The sequence below is a fragment of the Ambystoma mexicanum genome, chromosome 8 (assembly GCF_040938575.1).
Source record: "Ambystoma mexicanum isolate Mex_15411 chromosome 8, UKY_AmexF1_1, whole genome shotgun sequence".
Classification (NCBI taxonomy): domain Eukaryota; kingdom Metazoa; phylum Chordata; class Amphibia; order Caudata; family Ambystomatidae; genus Ambystoma; species Ambystoma mexicanum.
In genome coordinates, this window is record NC_090929.1 from 1,635,957,681 (window position 1) to 1,635,976,595 (window position 18,915).

Here is an 18,915-nt window from a genome sequence, read left to right on the forward strand (position 1 = left end):
GAGTCCCTGAACACAGACACGTGACTTCAACCCGACGGTGTGTGTCTGATATTATCTGGACTTCAGATTTCAAAATGCCTGTGCTTAGTACATTGATTTGCAAGAAGAAACTCCTGTGAATTAAGACGATAAAGAAATTGGTGACTGCAGGTGACCTTTGGACGGAAGGAATGCCAACGAGTCCAAGTGTTTATCTTACCTGTTCCCTCCCATGCTTCTGGCTATTTGAGGGCAGAGGATCAGGCTGTTTGCTCAGTGCTCTGAGCAGGTGCTGAGAAGAACAGGAGGAGGAACGTACCGTCAGAAGGTAAGTGCTTCCCCAGGCTACCTCATGCGGGCTTCAGGTGCGCTCAGGTCTGTGATCTTGGGCAGGCGTGGGGAGATTAGAAGACTTCAGATCATCTGACCAGCACTTTTCCAGCCCGGGAGATTCATTTAACAAATTAGGACATTCTGGGAATTTTAGTCTTGGTTAAAGATAAATGAAGGTTTGGGAGGCACTCCCTGATAAAAAATAAGTTAAAATCTTTCTTTAATTAAAGAATGTATTAAATTCAACCAGCTGGGAAACAGGCACCAAACCCCGGACTCGTTTCACCCGCTATACGGCTTTGTAAAGGGTCTTAGTTTGCTATGCTTGAACGAAGTGGACTTCAGCAGGTGATGTCAACGACTGGTACAAGAAAATCCCAGGACTGGAAAAGTTGTTTGCCAGTCGCACCCAGTCATCTCGGGAGCACAGGGGCAATGCGCTCGCCTTGGAAGCAAGGAAACGCGCGTTAAAAAGAACCGATTATAGTTTGCGCACCCTATTCTTTGATGCTGTGCTATGAAATGTGTAGAGTGGGATAGTTTGCCATTATGGGAAATGGCTCTTTGCTAATGCCATTTAGAGTTAATGCATTTTGGCCCTTCACTTTTGCTTATGCCATTGACGTTGTTTATCCGCATCCATCATAGATTTACTTCCAAACCCTACCCCTAGATCACGCCCGCAAGTCTGACCCAGGGAGACTGGTGTCTACTATTGTACATTTGGTTAGGTGGGTTTATATAGCAGTTGGGTAGTTTCTCAGGAACTTCAGAGTCCTCTAACAAATGGGTCGATGTAAATTTGGTGGTATCGCATGGCAGGGATCTTCAATGGCCGTGGCCCATTGTGCCACTGGCCGTCCACTGGGAATGATGGTCAGGTAAATTGGCTGCCCTTTGCACAATTTCATTAGACTCTCTGCAAAAGTGAATGTCGATTAAGTTACGAAGGTAACAGCATTGTGCATGAAGATTCCTGCCTGTAAATAGCTGGATGGTTAGCCGATCTGCTCAGTGTGGCAGAGCATCAGAGTCTAGTCCAACTGTAGGGAAAGAAGGCCTTGATAAGCTGTCTTAGTGACTTACTATCCTTGTCTCCTAGGTACAGATGTTGATGTGAAATCTTATCCTATGTGGTGAAATGGCCCGAGTGAAGGAGTATGGATATGATGTCCCCAGAAAAGTTCTGGCTCCTATGGGCTTTGACTGTCATCCTATGAAAAGGAAAGTAGCAAATGTAAGGATGAGGGCCCCTCTGCTGAGATGCAGATGGTGGAAGGAAACTTTTGAAACCACATAAACTTGTGGTATATGGGACAGGACAGCCGCGAGGTTTCACGCCTGGAACTGGTTGACGTGGAAGGGTGGTATATGTGGGAAGCCAGTTGAAAGGTACGACAATGGTGTTGGTCGGGCTCAGAATTACAATATCTGTTGCAGATACTGTGAAACATTTAGTTATTGTGCATCCAGTGTGTGTGCCTATGTGTGTTCTGATCATCCTAATTGTTCTTGTAGTCTTAGATGTAGCTGAGTATTGTTGGCATACGTGTGTTATATAATTGTATATCTATGTTTGCAAATATAGGGGGCAGGGCCATGTAAAAAACAATCAAGGATAGGTCTAATCCTTGTGGCACCCACCTTTAAGGTAAAAGATTTGAAGGTTTATCAGAGTCCGATTTATGAGGTAGGGCGGGAACCAAATGATCGCTTTTGCATGTCACAATCATTGGTGCGAAGCGTTGGCAGAGTGGCCTAGCAGGATCAGTACACAGGGCTGGCCTTCCCAGGATGCGCAGAGTCCATCTGGCATGTTCTCCAGAGTGGCCGCCATGCCCCGTCATTGGTGGATATCTAGACTGTCAGCGGAGTGGCCCATTAGTACACAGGGCTGGCCTTCTCAGGATGGGCAGAGTCCATCTGGCATGTTCTCCAGAGTGGCCGCCATGCCTCGTCATTGATGGATATCTAGACTGTCGGCAGAGTGGCCCATTAGTACACAGGGATGGCCTTCTCAGGATGGGCAGAGTCCATCTGGCATGTTCTCCAGAGTGGCCGCCATGCCTCGTCATTGGTGGATATCTAGACTGTCGGCAGAGTGGCCCATTAGTACACACGGCTGGCCTTCTCAGGATGGATAGAGTCCATCTGGCATGTTCTCCAGAGTGGCCGCCATGCCTCGTCATTGGTGGATATCTAGACTGTCGGCAGAGTGGCCCATTAGTACACAGGGCTGGCCTTCTCAGGATGGGCAGAGTCCATCTGGCATGTTCTCCAGAGTGGCCGCCATGCCTCGTCATTGGTGGATATCTAGACTGTCGGCAGAGTGGCCCATTAGTACACAGGGCTGGCCTTCTCAGGATGGGCAGAGTCCATCTGGCATATTCTCCAGAGTGGCCGCCATGCCTCGTCATTGGTGGATATCTAGACTGTCGGCAGAGTGGCCCATTAGTACACAGGGCTGGCCTTCTCAGGATGGGCAGAGTCCATCTGGCATGTTCTCCACAGTGGCCGCCATGCCCCGTCATTGGTGGATATCTAGACTGTCGGCAGAGTGGCCCATCAGTACACAGGGCTGGCCTTCTCAGGATGGGCAGAGTCCATCTGGCATGTTCTCCAGAGTGGCCGCCATGCCTCGTCATTGGTGGATATCTAGACTGTCGGCAGAGTGGCCCATTAGTACACACGGCTGGCCTTCTCAGGATGGATAGAGTCCATCTGGCATGTTCTCCAGAGTGTCCACCATGCCTCGTCATTGGTGGATATCTAGACTGTCGGCAGAGTGGCCCATTAGTACACAGGGCTGGCCTTCTCAGGATGGGCAGAGTCCATTTGGCATGTTCTCCAGAGTGGCCGCCATGCTTCGTCATTGGTGGATATCTAGACTGTCAGCGGAGTGGCCGATTAGTACACAGGGCTGGCCTTCTCAGGATGGGCAGAGTCCATCTGGCATGTTCTCCAGAGTGGCCGCCATGCCTCGTCATTGGTGGATATCTAGACTGTCGGCAGAGTGGCCCATTAGTACACAGGGATGGCCTTCTCAGGATGGGCAGAGTCCATCTGGCATGTTCTCCAGAGTGGCCGCCATGCCTCGTCATTGGTGGATATCTAGACTGTCAGCGGAGTGGCCCATTAGTACACAGGGCTGGCCTTCTTAGGATGGATATAGTCCATCTGGCATGTTCTCCAACATTGCCTCAAAGCCTCGTCATTGGTGGATATCTAGACTGAAAGCCAACGAGGAGGCACTGGGATCCCAGATGAGCAGAGAGTTGCCCGCCCGCATATGCCTAGAGTCCCTTGATGAGACATGCTAGGTCATATATGTGACTGCTATTGCATAACATTTCCAGGTCATAATTGGCTTTCCTCAATAAAGGTATGACAGATTTAGCAGCGAGTGTAACATTTGGCAGCCGGCTCGTACTTGACTTCAAGAAATACCACCACGTTACTCCTGGTTTGCGCGCATGGCACTGGCTGCCTATTTAAAAAAGTGCTAAAAAAGCACTAAAAATATGAGCCTGGTGCACAGATTCATCTATGGCAGGGTTGTCCAACTCCAGACCTCGAGGGCTAGATTCATGTCGGATTTTCAGGATACCCTTCATTAATATTCATGAGATAATATTGCATACAATGATTCTAAATGTGTGCAAATTTGTGTTCATGAATATTAATGAGGGATATCCTGAAAACCTGTCAGGTTTCTGGCCCTAGAGGCCTGGAGTTGGACAACCCTGATCTATGGCTCTCTCGGCAGCCCTCTATTCTTATCATTATCTCAATACCCACCTCATAGGTAACGGAGATCACAGAATTCTTGCCCTCTTATCATTCCAAAGTTTAAGAGGTTTACGTCTGGTGGCTGTACTTTTGCAATGTTAGCCTCTATGCTGTGTAACACTCACCCATTCATCCTTTGGGAGAATGGTATCCTAATTTCATCCCTGAAGCAACAAAAACACAAAAGTATTCTGCCCTGGAATGATGCTCTCTGTTTAGTTAAGAGGAAACCCTTTAATTAGTTATGTTCAAATTACCAATTGTCTTTGAAGTGGGACTACTATAGCGCTGTGATGCCTCCTGGTGAATGTATGTGCTTCATTAAGCCCCTTACAGTATAACATGACAATAGCATGATTAAGCTTCTGGGGAAAGGTTTGCATGGTGAGCGAGGCATTTATGAGCGAGTTAACAAGTGGTGCCAGAATAGGTAGACCCAGCCTGGCCACCTGGGCTTTGCTGTTGTGTTTTTAACAAGTGTGGTTTGTTTGAGAACAGACGAGATATGATTTACATCTTGGTTTTTGAAGGGCTCATTTTTAAAGCTATTGGTGACTGGGTAACTCCACTTCAAAATAAACATTATTTTATTAGCCTGATGCCATTAGAGGAATATATCACAAAGTAAAGCATGAAAGGACTAATGATTTCAACAATACATACACAATAGACATGACACAAAAACAACACATCACATGGTGCAATGTGACTATAAGACGGAGTATAATAAAAAGGTGATATACCTCAACATTTAAGACTATGGCATATTTATATAATCAATTAATATTCTTCTTCCCCCTTGCCATCCCTTCAGCCTCCCTCAGCCATAACCCCTACATATCTCTACCCTAAATGGTGGTCTTCTGGTCAATCTCAAGCTGGCTGGAGAGTGGGATAGGTCAAATGTCAATCCCCAGAAAGTGGCGGAGAGGGTGCTCTGCATAACTCAGAACTCCCAAGATTTTGCTATGGCCTCAGAAGCAATGTTTGGTGGAGAGGTATGCAACCTTTGGCTTTCCAAATGTTTTAGGCTGCATCTACCATTAGCTTTAGCCACCATAGTGAATAGTGAGGGATCATGGGGCCTGCAGGTCCTGTGCAGCCTTTTTGGGGTCCAGCTGTGGGTAGGTGCAATTAGGACCAGATCATTATTCTAAGCCTTTTTGGGGATCATGAAATATTTAAAAGCTGTAATTTCCCAGAGAGAGTAGTCATTTGGGAGTCTATGTCTTGAGATTGGAGTAGAAATCCTTCAATAAAGGGGTGCAGTTTGCTTGTGTGATAACAATGAGAAACCCATCATTAGCAGACTTTGTGAGACAAGAATGTGACTCACTCTTTCCATTGTCTTGACATGGATCGACACAGAGGAGGGAGACAACAACAGCAACATATGCCTAGATACCCGCACTATTTGTCATCTATCAACATCACATTAAATGTTATCATTAGTAGTGTTATTAGGGTACTGATTGAGCACAGACCTGCTCCAGGAAGCATCCGAGTACTTGACAAGACATTGGAGGAAGGACACAGTGAGGGAGGCAGAGATACAGGGGAGCAGGAAGCTAACAACAATGAGGTGGGCATTTTGGCAGCCAGGGATCTACAAGCAACCAGGGGAGGAATACTGTACAGCATACATCATTTGGCAGGTATTGCCAAGAAATGTTCTGGGAGATACATCTGATAGCAAGGGCTGAAACTGCATGGTTTTAACCCAGCACATCCTACATGATTCCCAGCATTAAACTAAGGGTTTCTTGTAGTGAGGCTGGGAAATCACTAGGCTATGCTGGGATTCCGATAGAATACTTTGCCATGACTCCTATCCGCTGTCCAATAGGACTGGAGTATGATTACTAGGGAAGTAAATATGTTCTAGGGGGTCTATAAGAAAGTGGTCTTAAAGAGGCAATTGTACTGTACGCTATAGGATGAATATCAATATAGAGACATTCTCAGCACTTGAAACCTACAGGATCATCAGTCAGGGAAGAGAGGCACACTTATCACACTCATCACAACTGCTGTTAATTACATTTCAAAAGTATTGTTGGCAGAGGTGTACATTAGCAAATCGTAAATTAATTTGTATATCAATGTTTTTAAAAAAAAATAATGTTGTGCCTGTGTCTGTTTTGCCTATAGAGCCTGTGGTGTGGTGTAAGTAAGTTGTCGGACAAAGAGGTGTCATGTTTCAACAAGTTTTATTTTAGAAATAAAGAAAAGGTCCTACCTCTCCCTACCTCTAAAGGGTTATTCCTGCTTAAACAAATACTAACTCGGGTGCTCGTTGTCAGCATGTTTGTCCAAATGAAAAGAGACCGTCCTCTGTCCAAAATCCTACTCTCACCCTACCACTAGTCCACAAAAGAATTCAGCATCTAAATGTAAAGGGTACCAGGAGAATGGCTCCCTTCTCCTGGTGATGTGGCTCATTCTTTATCTCTTTCACATCAATATTTTGCGCTTGTTTCTGATTCAACTAAGAGAGTATGGTCGGGAGAATGACCCCTTCCCTTGAACCACCTCGCATAGTTTTGAGGGCAGCCTTGGAATATTATTTGAAAATAGTCCTCAAATGTCCCTTCACTTCATCCCAACGGCTTCTGAAAGCCTGCCTTACAGTTCCAGCCAGTCTTCCCTGGTTTAGGACATTATGAAGATTATCTCCAGATAGCTCTTTTTGTCTATGATCCTCTTTAAGTGTACTTGGATTATCACTGTGACTAAAGAGATTCCTCCCGATACACTCTTGTTTTTTAGATCTTTGGATATTACTACTGTGACCCGGGGGGTGACTCCAGAGATTCTCTTGACTCTTGGTTCTCTGGGTATCACTACTGTGACTAGCGAGATTACTCCCAATGCTTTCTTGACTCCTGGTTCTCTGGATATCACTACTGTGACGAGGGAGATTACTTCCAACACTTTCTTGACTCCTGGTTCTCTGGATATCACTACTGTGACAAGGGAGATTACTCCTGAGACTTTCTTGACTCCTGGTCCTCTGGGTATCACTACTGTGATGAGGAAGATTACTCCTGATGTGACTTTCATTCTCTGAGTCTCTTTGGTAACTTCTGTGACGAGAGATTACTTCCAATGTAACGTCCACTCTCTGTGTCTCTTTGGTAATTACTGTGACAAGGGAGAATACTCCCAATGCAACTTCCACTCTCTGGTCTTCACAGACCCCACCTGGATTTACCGCAGCTCCTGTGACAATGTTTGTGTTGAGAAGGGGTGTCTGGTTCTTCCCGTGGTCGCGGGTGGTTTGCTGTTCCCTCGTTGCTTCCTTCTGGTTTGCCTACGTACTTTTGTGCACACCTGGGTCTGGCGGTCTCCGCGTTGTTGTTGGACCAAGCGGTCCACCTCACAGAGGTTACGCCACCACCTCAACTTCCTCGGCACTGAAGTGAGTCACCTCCCTGATGGCTCACAGGATTCTTCTGCTGCTTCCACTCTTCACCTTCCTCTCTTCCAAGGATCAGCTTCTTTACACAGCTTCTTCCGAGGCTTTGCTGGCGCCTGCTTCTCAGCTCTTCCTTCAGTCCTTTCTCAGTTTTTATCTCTCCTAGCTCGGCCCACCCCAGTGCTGTGCCATAGTCTTTTCGCAGTTTTCATTCTGTACTCTTCATGTCTCCTCGTGGCCAACTCTTCCCAGTACTCTTAGAAAAAGGTGTGCCATCATTCGTGTTATTCCTCGTCTCCGTGGTGTCCATTTCAAGGAAGGAAGAGAGGGAAGGAATGTTAGAGTAACCCACAGTAGTACTTTCAGTTGCACTGTGCAGAATTTAGGGTTTTTATGGGTACAATGGAGTCTTAGTCTTAGTCAATCAGTGAGGCCTATGAAGAGGCTGCTGGTGCAGTCTAGCCTGGAAATATGCCTACAATAACTCCAAGAGTTCTCACGAGAAGGTCAGGTTAGGCAGGATGAATGCGCTCAACATTTCAGAGTTAAAACAATGGCTTGGCTTGAACTGCGGTAAGATTGGGGGTGTGCTTCTGCCACGTAGGAGTCTGTGGTTTGTTTACTGTTGCAATCAGCTGTGGGAATTTATAATTTACAAAGTTTATAATATATTCTTCAAAACTCTTCATCATCACTCTTCATCTCGGTGCATCAGAGTTAATGAATCATCAGATCTATTTAAAAGAATGAGTGTCTGGAGCGGGCGGCCTTAGGGCAAGGCCGCCAGGGTGACTGTCCGGGGTGCTATTAGCACCCCCGCCACACCGGCTCGGGGGAGTCTTTAAAGGTCTCCCCCAAGCTGGCGTGGCGCGAGAAGGCGTAGCAGGCGCCCTATAGAAATTAAACGAGCCCTGCTCTCGGGAGCGTGGTGCATTTAATAAACAATAGGGTTCTGATTCTTCTGCATCAGCGCCTATCGAAAAATGTGGCATCCCCGCAAAGGCCGGCCCTCGGTGCCTTCTTACCTCGGTGCTTCCAGTGAGCATGGGCGCATTAAGCCACACAAGATGCCAATTTCAGATTGTATATTATTACACAGTTGTGTTCTCCATTAAGCATCACCCATCCAGAACTGACAGGCATCAGCATATGAGCTCCGGCCATGAACACACAACATTCCACATAGCAAGGAGGAGACACAGAGGCCTGCGAGAGGACCCCCTTGGAATCAGGTGGCCACCATGAATCCAAGATGGCAGTCCATGTTCTCATGACCTCTGCCCTTAGAGCTGCGGGCGAATCCAGGACCCTTAACATTGGATTAGTTACACCACGGCTGGGAGCAGGGGCTATTAAAAATACCCAATCAGAAAGCCCAGACACTCTGGCCCCTAGCACACACCCATCCGTGTAATGAGAGGCAGTATACATGGGCTGGAGTATACGAGGGATCCTGGGAGAACCTCAAGGGTGGCCAGACAGTGTGGGCCAAGGAGTGAAAGGGGACATAGGAGGTGATAGCATTTCCGAGGGGGATGTTCCCATGCGAAACTACAGCCCAATAGACTTGTTATAAACTCAGCCTCTCGAGTTCTCCGTTAATCCCCTTTGCCATAGCAGGAATTAAGCCTCTAGTGAGCTTGAGCATATTAAATCATTGCATTTTTGATTTTGGCTCATTTTGCCAAAACAATGCTACAGGTAAGATGAAAGGGCTATTGGGCAGCAGACTCCATGTTTGCCATGGTGACTGGCAATGCTTACAGCATGAATTGGCCAAAGTACAATGTATTCATTTCAATGCCCCTTCGCCATATACTCTGGCGTGGGATTGTGTAAAAAACGTTGGCCCAAAGTAGTGATGGCTTACTGTTCTCATCGCTTTGTTTCCTGCACTTTAGAAGTGTTGCTCCTTTCATTTGCAGTGCTCTCCTTGTGTAGCTATGAAAGTTCCTTTTAATCTGGTGGATCAAGTTCATTATATTTATTTCCATAATATGCAGTGTAAAATGACAGATCCGGCGGGCGGCTCCAGTGATGGCGCATCTCAAGTCCTCTTTCCCTGCCTACAGTCACTCCATACCTGAGCTGCTCTAGCATGTAACTTGTCAGAGATAGCAGGGGGAGTTTTGGCACTTCATGATGAACATAGGCTGGAGCTCAGCCATGGCACCAGCCCCAGGAGCACGGAGGGTGCCCAGAATCTTTCACTCTGAGTATTGGATTGCAAAGAGGTCATGATCGAGAACTTGCACAAGTACATTGGTCGCAAGAGGACCAGGCCTCCTTCCCCCAATACCCTGCTGCCTGGCCTGCACCTCACATCCTTCCGTAAGGTGCTACCTGCAGCAAAACAAATGTTTTAATTAAACATTTACAAGCATAAGTGAACCCCACAGAGTTTTAGATGTGTTTTAAACCTTATTTGACATAAGCAAATGATTGCATTGGGTAGTCTTTGATTCTCTCATTTTCACAGAGAACAGTATTCTTCAAGGGCCACACGGTCATGCTTGGAAGCACATTCCTTCTCAGAGAAGCTGGAGTCCCCATCAAAGAAATGTCACCCAGAAAAGGGGTTGAAATTATGAAAATATTGAGCGTTACACTGGCCCTGCACTGTGTGTTCATGTCTGACCTTTGGGAGGAATTCCAACATGTGTAGAGTGGGTGTTCGCTCGCCTGGGTTTTTTTGAAATTTTAAAAGAAATTGAATGATGGTAGATGAACCTCTGGAAAATGTGTGGGGCTACTCTACAGACTGCACTACATACACATAGACCTGTGTACTCTGGGTGGACACAGCCTACAGGTGCCGCCCCCCTGTCATATTTAGCTGGGATATGACAGCCAAGAGTACATCAAGGCCTATTAGAAGGGGAAGCGCAAAACCTTCCTCCTGCCGTGGCCAGCCTAATTAACTAACAAAGGCTCCATGGATCCGCCCTGTCCTTTGTTAGCTCTGCTGGTGTCAGCTTTGCATACTAATCAGCGTGAGTTCCAACAAGCCAACGAGGGGCCTGGTCGCAGGACTAACAAAAGAGACAGGAAACCCCAACAACCTTTGATATGCACTGTGTCAACCTGAAGCCAGATCACACCCCTCAGTATCAAGGGCAGTGAATTATCATGTTTAGGACAGCTGTTTACAGTAGTCATCCCAGCAGGGGGACCCCATTCAGATGTGGTTTGGCGGCGACCAAAAGTATGGTCTCGCTGCAGCTTCAAGGGAGAGCTGGCGCTTTACTCAGGAACCACAGAGAGCTCAATTAACCAGAGAGACCCTTTGATCCAAAACAGACAGGAAGATGGGTGCGACTTAGTATTACATGTTTTCACCCCTTTACCTTTTCTGTTGCAAAGCACTCTGGTTATGATCTCAGACATACAGGAGATTGTTGATGGGTACCCACGATTGATTCACTAGGGTAGGCTTAGCCTACACCAATCTCTGTGGCCCATTTGGCTTTAAAAGAGGGTTGAGCCCCTCTTTTGGGCAGATCATCTGAAGACTTTGCAAGGAGTAACACTGGCCCATTTGGCTTTAAAAGAGGGTTGAGCCCCTCTTTTGGGCAGATCATCTGAAGACTTTGCAAGGAGTAACAAGAAGAACTCAGCACTGGACCCTGGCTGAAGGTACAGTCAGCCTTACAGCTTCCGCCATTGAAGGAAGGCCAGATTTTCCAAAGAGAGAAGCAAGATTCCTCCCCTAAACATCTCAGAGGGAACAGAGGGGGATACTGAATCCAGAGGACCCTCCAGCAGCTCCAGAACCGGGACCCACAAAGTACACAGTGTGTCCTGCTTGGCGCTGCAGCAAGCTTCCTAGGTGGGAAGTGCCAGAGAGTATCTGAACCTAACCAAGGACAAGGCAGTTTCCTGCAACACGCTACTCAGCTTTGGGCCATCCGGTCTAAAGGTCGACACAAGCCCAGCAAAGAAGCTAGGAGGAGTGCATCAACAAGCATCTACCAACTTCCGCTTGAAAGGACATTTTTGAGCCTGTAGAGCCCCTCGAGCAGCAACCGACTGCACTGCTGACTGCCGTTACGCTGCAGTTGCTAAAGCCATCCAATATGCCTCAACTAGTGCTTCAGACCTGCCAACTGGCACTCAGACAGCAATTCCTGACCCTGAGCTGCCATGTAGGCCAGCCTGCAGCCATCCGTCCAGCATCACTCGCCAAACTGCCTGCTGCCTGATACCCACAGCTGTCTACCGCCTTGAACTCTGTCGCAAAAGCTGAAAAGTGCCTTGAAACCAACTCTACACTTTCGAGCACCAAGAACTTCTACAAGCACCAGGTACATTTTAGTTCTGTCCCCCTGGTCCTTCTCCGAAGGCCCCTAGTGACATTTTACTACCCATTGCTGCCTTTGGACCTCATTACACGGATGGCGGAGAACCATGACGCTATTAGCCCATGGTTCATGCCGGTAAAATACCGGCACTGCCTTGGCGGAAAGGGTAATTACCGCCCCATTCCAAGGTTGGCGGGGCAGTAATTCCCCCTTCCACCATTGCCCTTCCCCATTCCCATTTTTGCCCCATAGGGCATAATGGGAATGGGGAAGGCGCTAATTACGGTACCGCAAATTGCGGTACCGTAATTAGCTCCCTGGGTCCCTTTGCGGGTTGGTTTTTAATGCCTGCAATAAGCAGGCGTTAAATTCCCCAACCCACAAAGGGACCTCGTAGTAAGGCGGTAAGGATGTACCGGTACCGGTAAAATACCGGTACTGGTAAATCCTTACCGCCATCCGTGTAATGAGGCCCTTTGTGTAAGCATTACTTTACCGACTACCCTCCTGTCAGTATCTAAAGTGCATCCCCTTTCCTTCTTGAAACTGACTGTCCTCTGCATTCCTTTACAGGGTGGGTTGTATTTTGTAGTGTGCTAGAACTGTCTGTTGTGTTAATAATAAAGTAGATATTTGTATACAACCTTGACTGGACAGTCCCATTTATAATTGGGTAATGATTGTATTTTCACTGTGTTGCAATTTAACAACGTTCCAACAACCTTGCAGAGATAAGCCTGCCATTCCGTCCACGTTACCAAAATTGGACAAGTAGGTTTATAATTTGCTTGTGTTTTTAATCTGTTTGTATCCCTTCTGGTGTACTAGAGGTGTGGGGCTGATTGATGGTTTAGAAACCGATATTCCTCCCTTGACCACTGGTGCCCCGGAAGTTGATATATCACAACCTTGATCAGCTATATTACTGCACAGACCTTGAAACGGGATGCTATTGCACATGCTGTCTGACTGCACCTTCCAGGTGCTTTCATCCAGGCTATACACTGACGAGGAATTTGCGAAACAGCTGGTGCAATGGCTATCAAGTGTCAGTTACATGATTAGAAATATGTAAACCATCTCTCTTAGTCCACTCTACCTCACACCTTCCTCTTCCAACAGACCACCCCACTCACCCTACTCCACCCATCCCAAAACACTCAACACCACACTCCACACCACGTCATACATACTACTTCACCTCGAACTATACCACACCATTCCACATCACTCTCCACCATGCTACCCTGCCCTCTACCATACCACTCCATCCCACACACTACTCCATCCCATCCTACACAACACTACCCCACACCACTCCAAACCATGCAACACCTGACTCCACATCACTCCATACACACTACCCAACCCCACACTTCTACACACCTTTCCACACCACACTAGTGCATACCACTCCACCCTACACCACTCCATTTCACCCTACAACACCCTTCACCACTCCATCACCACATAACCTCACACCATTCCACCCCAACCCATATCACACCACTCCACTCCACCACATATCATGTCACTCCATTCTGCACCGCTCTACACGACTTCTTCCCATACCACCATACCTACACTTTCTTATTCCTCATCACTCCTCAGCACCCCACACCACTCTACTTCCCTCCACCCACCCAACACAAATCAAAACCTTTACACACCACCCACAGACCACTCAGTCTACACTAATCCACACAAGCCCCACTACACCCCACTTCGTACACACTGCTGCACATATTACCACTCCCCCAAACCCCTCCACCCCATGCAGCCCCACCTCACATCACCCTACATCACTCCACACTACACCACCAAACTCCACACCATCCTACAGTACTCTTCTCCACTCTTCTGCACCTCAAACCACTTTACCTGCACCATCTCACTCCACCCCACACAGTGCCACTATATTCCATAGCATTCTAAAGCACTTCATCCCACTGTACACCACTCCACCTCACCGTACACCACACCTTCCCTCACCACTCCACACCACCACGCCACCCCACGTCACTTTACATCCCTTCATACCAGCCACCTCACCCTTTAGAATTGCACACTGCACCATTCGATTCCGCCCACTTGACCCCATTCAACCACACTCCACTCAAGCATGCTACAGTACTCCACACACCTCCACTCCACCCCACACCACTCCACCCACTCCCCCCACACAATCCCATATCACTCTACAGCTCTCCATCCCACTTTACACCACTCCACCACATCCTACACTGCAAATTCCCCCACCAGGCAACACCCCACTCAACCCAACATGACTTACCACCAATCCACTAGATATAATTACATATCACACCAGTCTATTCCACCCCACTCCACTCTATTCAACCCCAGCCCACTTCACTCAATCACGCACCACTCTACACCACACCACTCACTCAAGCCCACCTTGTCCCTCACTCCACACTAGTCCCTTCACTCTCAACCACACCACTCAATTATTCCCATTTCTCTGCACCACACCTTATATCTCCCCTCACAGCTCCACCCACCCCCAGACAACACCCCCCCCACTACACGCAATCACTCCATTAATGCACATTACACCCACATACACTATATCCCTGACCTTACTTCACCCCATACCACTTCAGACTATTCCACATCACCCACTAAACCTACACCAATCCACTTCACACCATACCGCTCGACTCCACCCCATTCTACACCACTCTGAGTCATGCACTCCACACCCCAAACCACACCATACACAGGAGTCCACCTACTCCACTCCACACTGCTCCACACCACTCCACACTGTTCCCCCAATCTATATCATACCACTCCACAACACTCCATCCCACCCTATCCCACCCAACTCCACACCAGCCCAACTCAGATCACACCACCCCACACCACTCGATACCACCACATCCTAGCCATACCTCTTCCTCATCCACTACACCACATAATACTGCATACATTTACACTCAACCCCAACCCACAACACTGTACACCAATCCACAACACCCCAAACCACCACACTCCACACCACTTTGTACACACTGTGTTACACCACACCACTCCCCCACACCATTCCACCCACACAACTCCATGTAACCCCAAGCAACATCACTTTTGCAGTCATACCCACTGCACACTATCCCACACCCCTCTACAGCACTCCATCACATCCCCACAGTACCCCACGCTACTCCACCCACACCATCCCATTCCATCCAACAGCCGTCCACCACACGCCATCCCACTCCACTATCCCACTCCATCACACATGCCACTCATTGCTATACCACCCTGCTCCATATAATGCCACACTACACTATACCACTCAACACCCCTCTAAGTGACTTCTTACAACTCACTACCACTGTACAACACTCCACTACACCCTACCCCACAACTTCCCAAACCACTGAACACTGTGCCACCCCACACAGCTCAACACACCTCTAATCCATCTCACCCCAGACAATTCCACATCACACCACTCAATTCAACTCCACTTCAGCTCACCCCATTCTACACTACTCCACCCCACTCTCCACCAAACCACACAAATTCATTCAGATCCCATTCCAACCTATCCCACACCAGCACACCTCCCCTGACCACTCCCCACCACCCCAGGCTACACAACTCCACACCACCCTACTCCATCCTATCACTCCACAAAACACTTCAATGCCCTATTCCTCTCTACATCCCCAAACCCCACTTCGCCCCACCCCACTCCACACTATTCCACATCACCCCACACCAGTTCACTAAACCCAACTGCTGCTTAACCAACACCAACCCACCCAACTCCACATCACCCAACCCAACTCCACATCACTCTATCCCACACAACTTCACACCATTCCACTCAACCCCACTCAACCCCATTCTACACAATGAAACCCTACACCAGCATCCCACAAATCACACTCCACCCACCCTACTCTATACCACACCACTCCACACCACGTCTGCACCACTGCACCCTTCGCCACTCCCACCCCTTACAACACCACTCCATCCCACCCCTCTGTCCCCCCCAACCTACCCATGCTAGCTCCCTTCTCCTTACTGCATCCCTCCTTAGCTCGCCTCTTCTCCCTTCGACCCTAGCTCACCCTTAACATCACCATTCTTACCTTAAATGTTCCAAACGTGTCTTTGAGTTTGCTAACACAAAGCTTTAGTTATACACATAGTAAAAAGACTTCTGAACACCGTAGTGAAGCGATGTTTGTCTACTAAGTATATTACTAATGTTATTTTTCTGCAAACGCTAACTTGAAAAGATTTATTGAGTCACTTGTAGAGCCAAAGCATGTACTGCATTCTTACCTATGAATATAAAATACAATAAACAACAGAAAACACCAAAACTATTGGCTCTGCAAGTGCTTGTTGTTACTTGCTTGCTAAAAAGTGCTAGTTAAAAATTAGCAAGGCAGTCGGTGCTGGTCGGGTTTGGCTACTGGCCCATTTGGAAGGCTGTTATGTTACAATTGGTGAAGTCACACTGGGTGAGACTACAAAACACTTATCTGCTTGGTATTAGGTAACCCACCTTTTGGTATGGGTCTGTACTACACAAGTTGGTAGTGTGACTGAGCAGCCAGGCCTATTTCATGAGGGGTAAATGTGAGCTGTAGAGTAGTACAATTGAAATCCGTAAATACAAGTAGCCAAGTACTACTTACACGCAAGGTTTCAGTTATAAATAGTTATTTGTTTATTTAACGTCAGTTTTAAATAAGCATTCTTCAAAAAGGCAATTCGTAGTAACAATTCAAATACACTTTAAAATTGCTTTTCAGAGTCAAATAAAGCCAGTGGATAATCTTTGGATATGCTTTATACACTACTCCAAACTATCAAAGTCAATGGGCCTCATTATGACTCCGGCGGCAGTTGTGCCTGTAAAACCGGAGTAATTTATTTTCCGTCGCCCATGAATAGGCAATTACTGGGGCATTACAGCCCCGGCGGACCCGGTAATTGCCCATTCCCGGGCGCCGGAAAGTATTAGTCCCCATTCCCATTTAAGTCCCATTGGACTCAAGAGGAATAGGGAGGCAGGATGCACCGGCACCATTCACGAATGCATCCGACATGGTCTGCTCGCGGGTGACGGTCCGCCCGCCTGTTAGGGAGAATTCTCAATGTGCTAATTTCCCTTACCTTTTGAGACCCCCAGCAACTTTGCTGGATTTCTTGGATTTGATTTTTCTACCTGGGAAGAGTGTGAGCCTTTTTTTCCCACTCTTCCATGCATTTTGATGTTTTACTTTTGTGTTCTTTGGTTATGGCGTTTTAAAACAACTCCATGGGCATCATCTTTTTCTGTGTGTCACACAGCACCTTCAGTGCAGTGGCACGGGATGTCTTTCAGACTTCCCAAGGTTTAAATACCTTCTCTGGGATTGACTAAATTTACTGACCCACCACACACTATCTCCCAATAGAGTGCTGGAGGGGTTCCCTAGCATCCCCTGGGTCAAAACACTCATGTAACAGTCAAATGTTATCCTTTCCTACTTTAAATGGCTGGTGGCAGTGGTTTTTAACAAACTACCATGATTTTTCCTGACCGCTACCAACGTTAGCCAAAAATCAGGTCAGCCATGTTTTTCAATATGGCGCCCAAGACCTATCTGTAAAAACAGACTCTGGTCATCTTTTTTCGCCATTTATATTAGGAAAGGCACTTCTTGTGTTTGTCTCTGCTTGCCAAACCAGGTTTGGTCCCTTCGTTTGTTGGCCTTTGGCGGGCTGAAGCCCTCCTCTGGCGCCAGGGTATCTGGGGTGGACAGGATGTGAGGGAGGTGCCGGAAACTCCCTGTGCTTAGTCTCCTAGAAGACCCGAATGCACTCTGGCGTGATTGGCCGGCTGGCTGTCCGGCAAGGACAGCCACCCTGCTGTGTGAGTGATAGCCAGGCTGGAATGAATGGGGGAAAACTGTTTAAAAGCAGGTCTCTGGGACTTGGAAAGCAGAGTCGATCAATGGAATGAAAAAAACGAAGACGAGATGAGGGAAGAGGACTGCTGCAACTCCTGGACAACTGGTGAAGCCATGCTGCAGGTCTGAATTGCCTGAGACTTATTCGACAGAGAAGCCCTTCAAGGTTAACTTCTTCCCTTGAGTTTGGTGGGAACAACCAACTCGCAAGACACCTGTATACCGTCCCCATCTGGTCGAATTTTCACCAGAGTGCTGTTGAAAACCAGATAGCCAGAGGGAAGGAAACCAGCTTGTGGGCATTAAGGCACTCACACCTTAAACCGACGTCTTGCTAAAGCTTTTGGCCTCATCCCTGGGCAGAGCAGGAACCTCCGGATGTCCTCCTTCTTGTCCCCACTACTTAAGCTAAGGAACCGCGAGATCTGCTCAAACTGCCAGGAACAACTGCCTCAGCTACAGCTCTTGTTCATTAACAAGGTACTGTGCAAACGCAGTCCGGAAATCTTTTCGGCCATCAAGAAAGTGCGTGAAACTTTCCTCAACTTCAAACGGTTATCCTTCCCTTAACATTCGTCAAACCTTTTGCCTAGCCAAATTCTTCTAATCTCTGTGGCAAAGACTTAACCGTTATGTAACAGAACTGTGCTATCCTATACAAAGACTGTGAACCATTGACTTTGGCCCAGGCCTATTGAGAAGAATTGCGGGTTGTAGTTAACTGAAACCCTTTGCCCTGCCTATGAATGTACTTGGGTTGTCTATTCTTCTAACCTTGTCTTTTTACCCCTTTATTAAGTACCTGAAGTGCCATTTTGCTCCCACTTCAGGGGAGCTAAACTTGTTCATTTACTTACCGGTTGTGTATTTGTGGTTTATTAGTGTGTGATATTGAGCTGCTCTTGATAGTGTAATGTTTTGAAACTGACTGAGTATATAAATGTATATTCTTTTACCAAGAAACCTTGAGTAAGTGTATATTTGAATCACTGTATTTGTTGGTCCTTTGCGTAACTTGTTCTACTACTCACTCAACTCTTGAGATAAGTCTGGCTGCTCAGCCACTGATACCACAATACTGTGTAGTACAGGTTTATACCAAAGGTGAAATTGTACTGACACTTGTGGTCTTAATTGCATATAGTGTTCCCAA

The 18,915-nt window shown here is 47.3% G+C and overlaps 1 protein-coding gene across 1 annotated transcript in view; it reads left to right on the forward strand.

The window, feature by feature from the left end:
- Positions 1–242: 242 nt before the first annotated feature.
- The window catches only part of LOC138473267 (pancreatic triacylglycerol lipase-like), a 186,958-nt gene continuing 168,285 nt past the window's right edge, over positions 243–18,915 (forward strand). The window contains exon 1 of the mRNA XM_069611904.1: positions 243–307. The gene's annotated coding sequence lies outside the window, so the exon portion shown is untranslated. The remainder of the gene's footprint in view (positions 308–18,915) is intronic.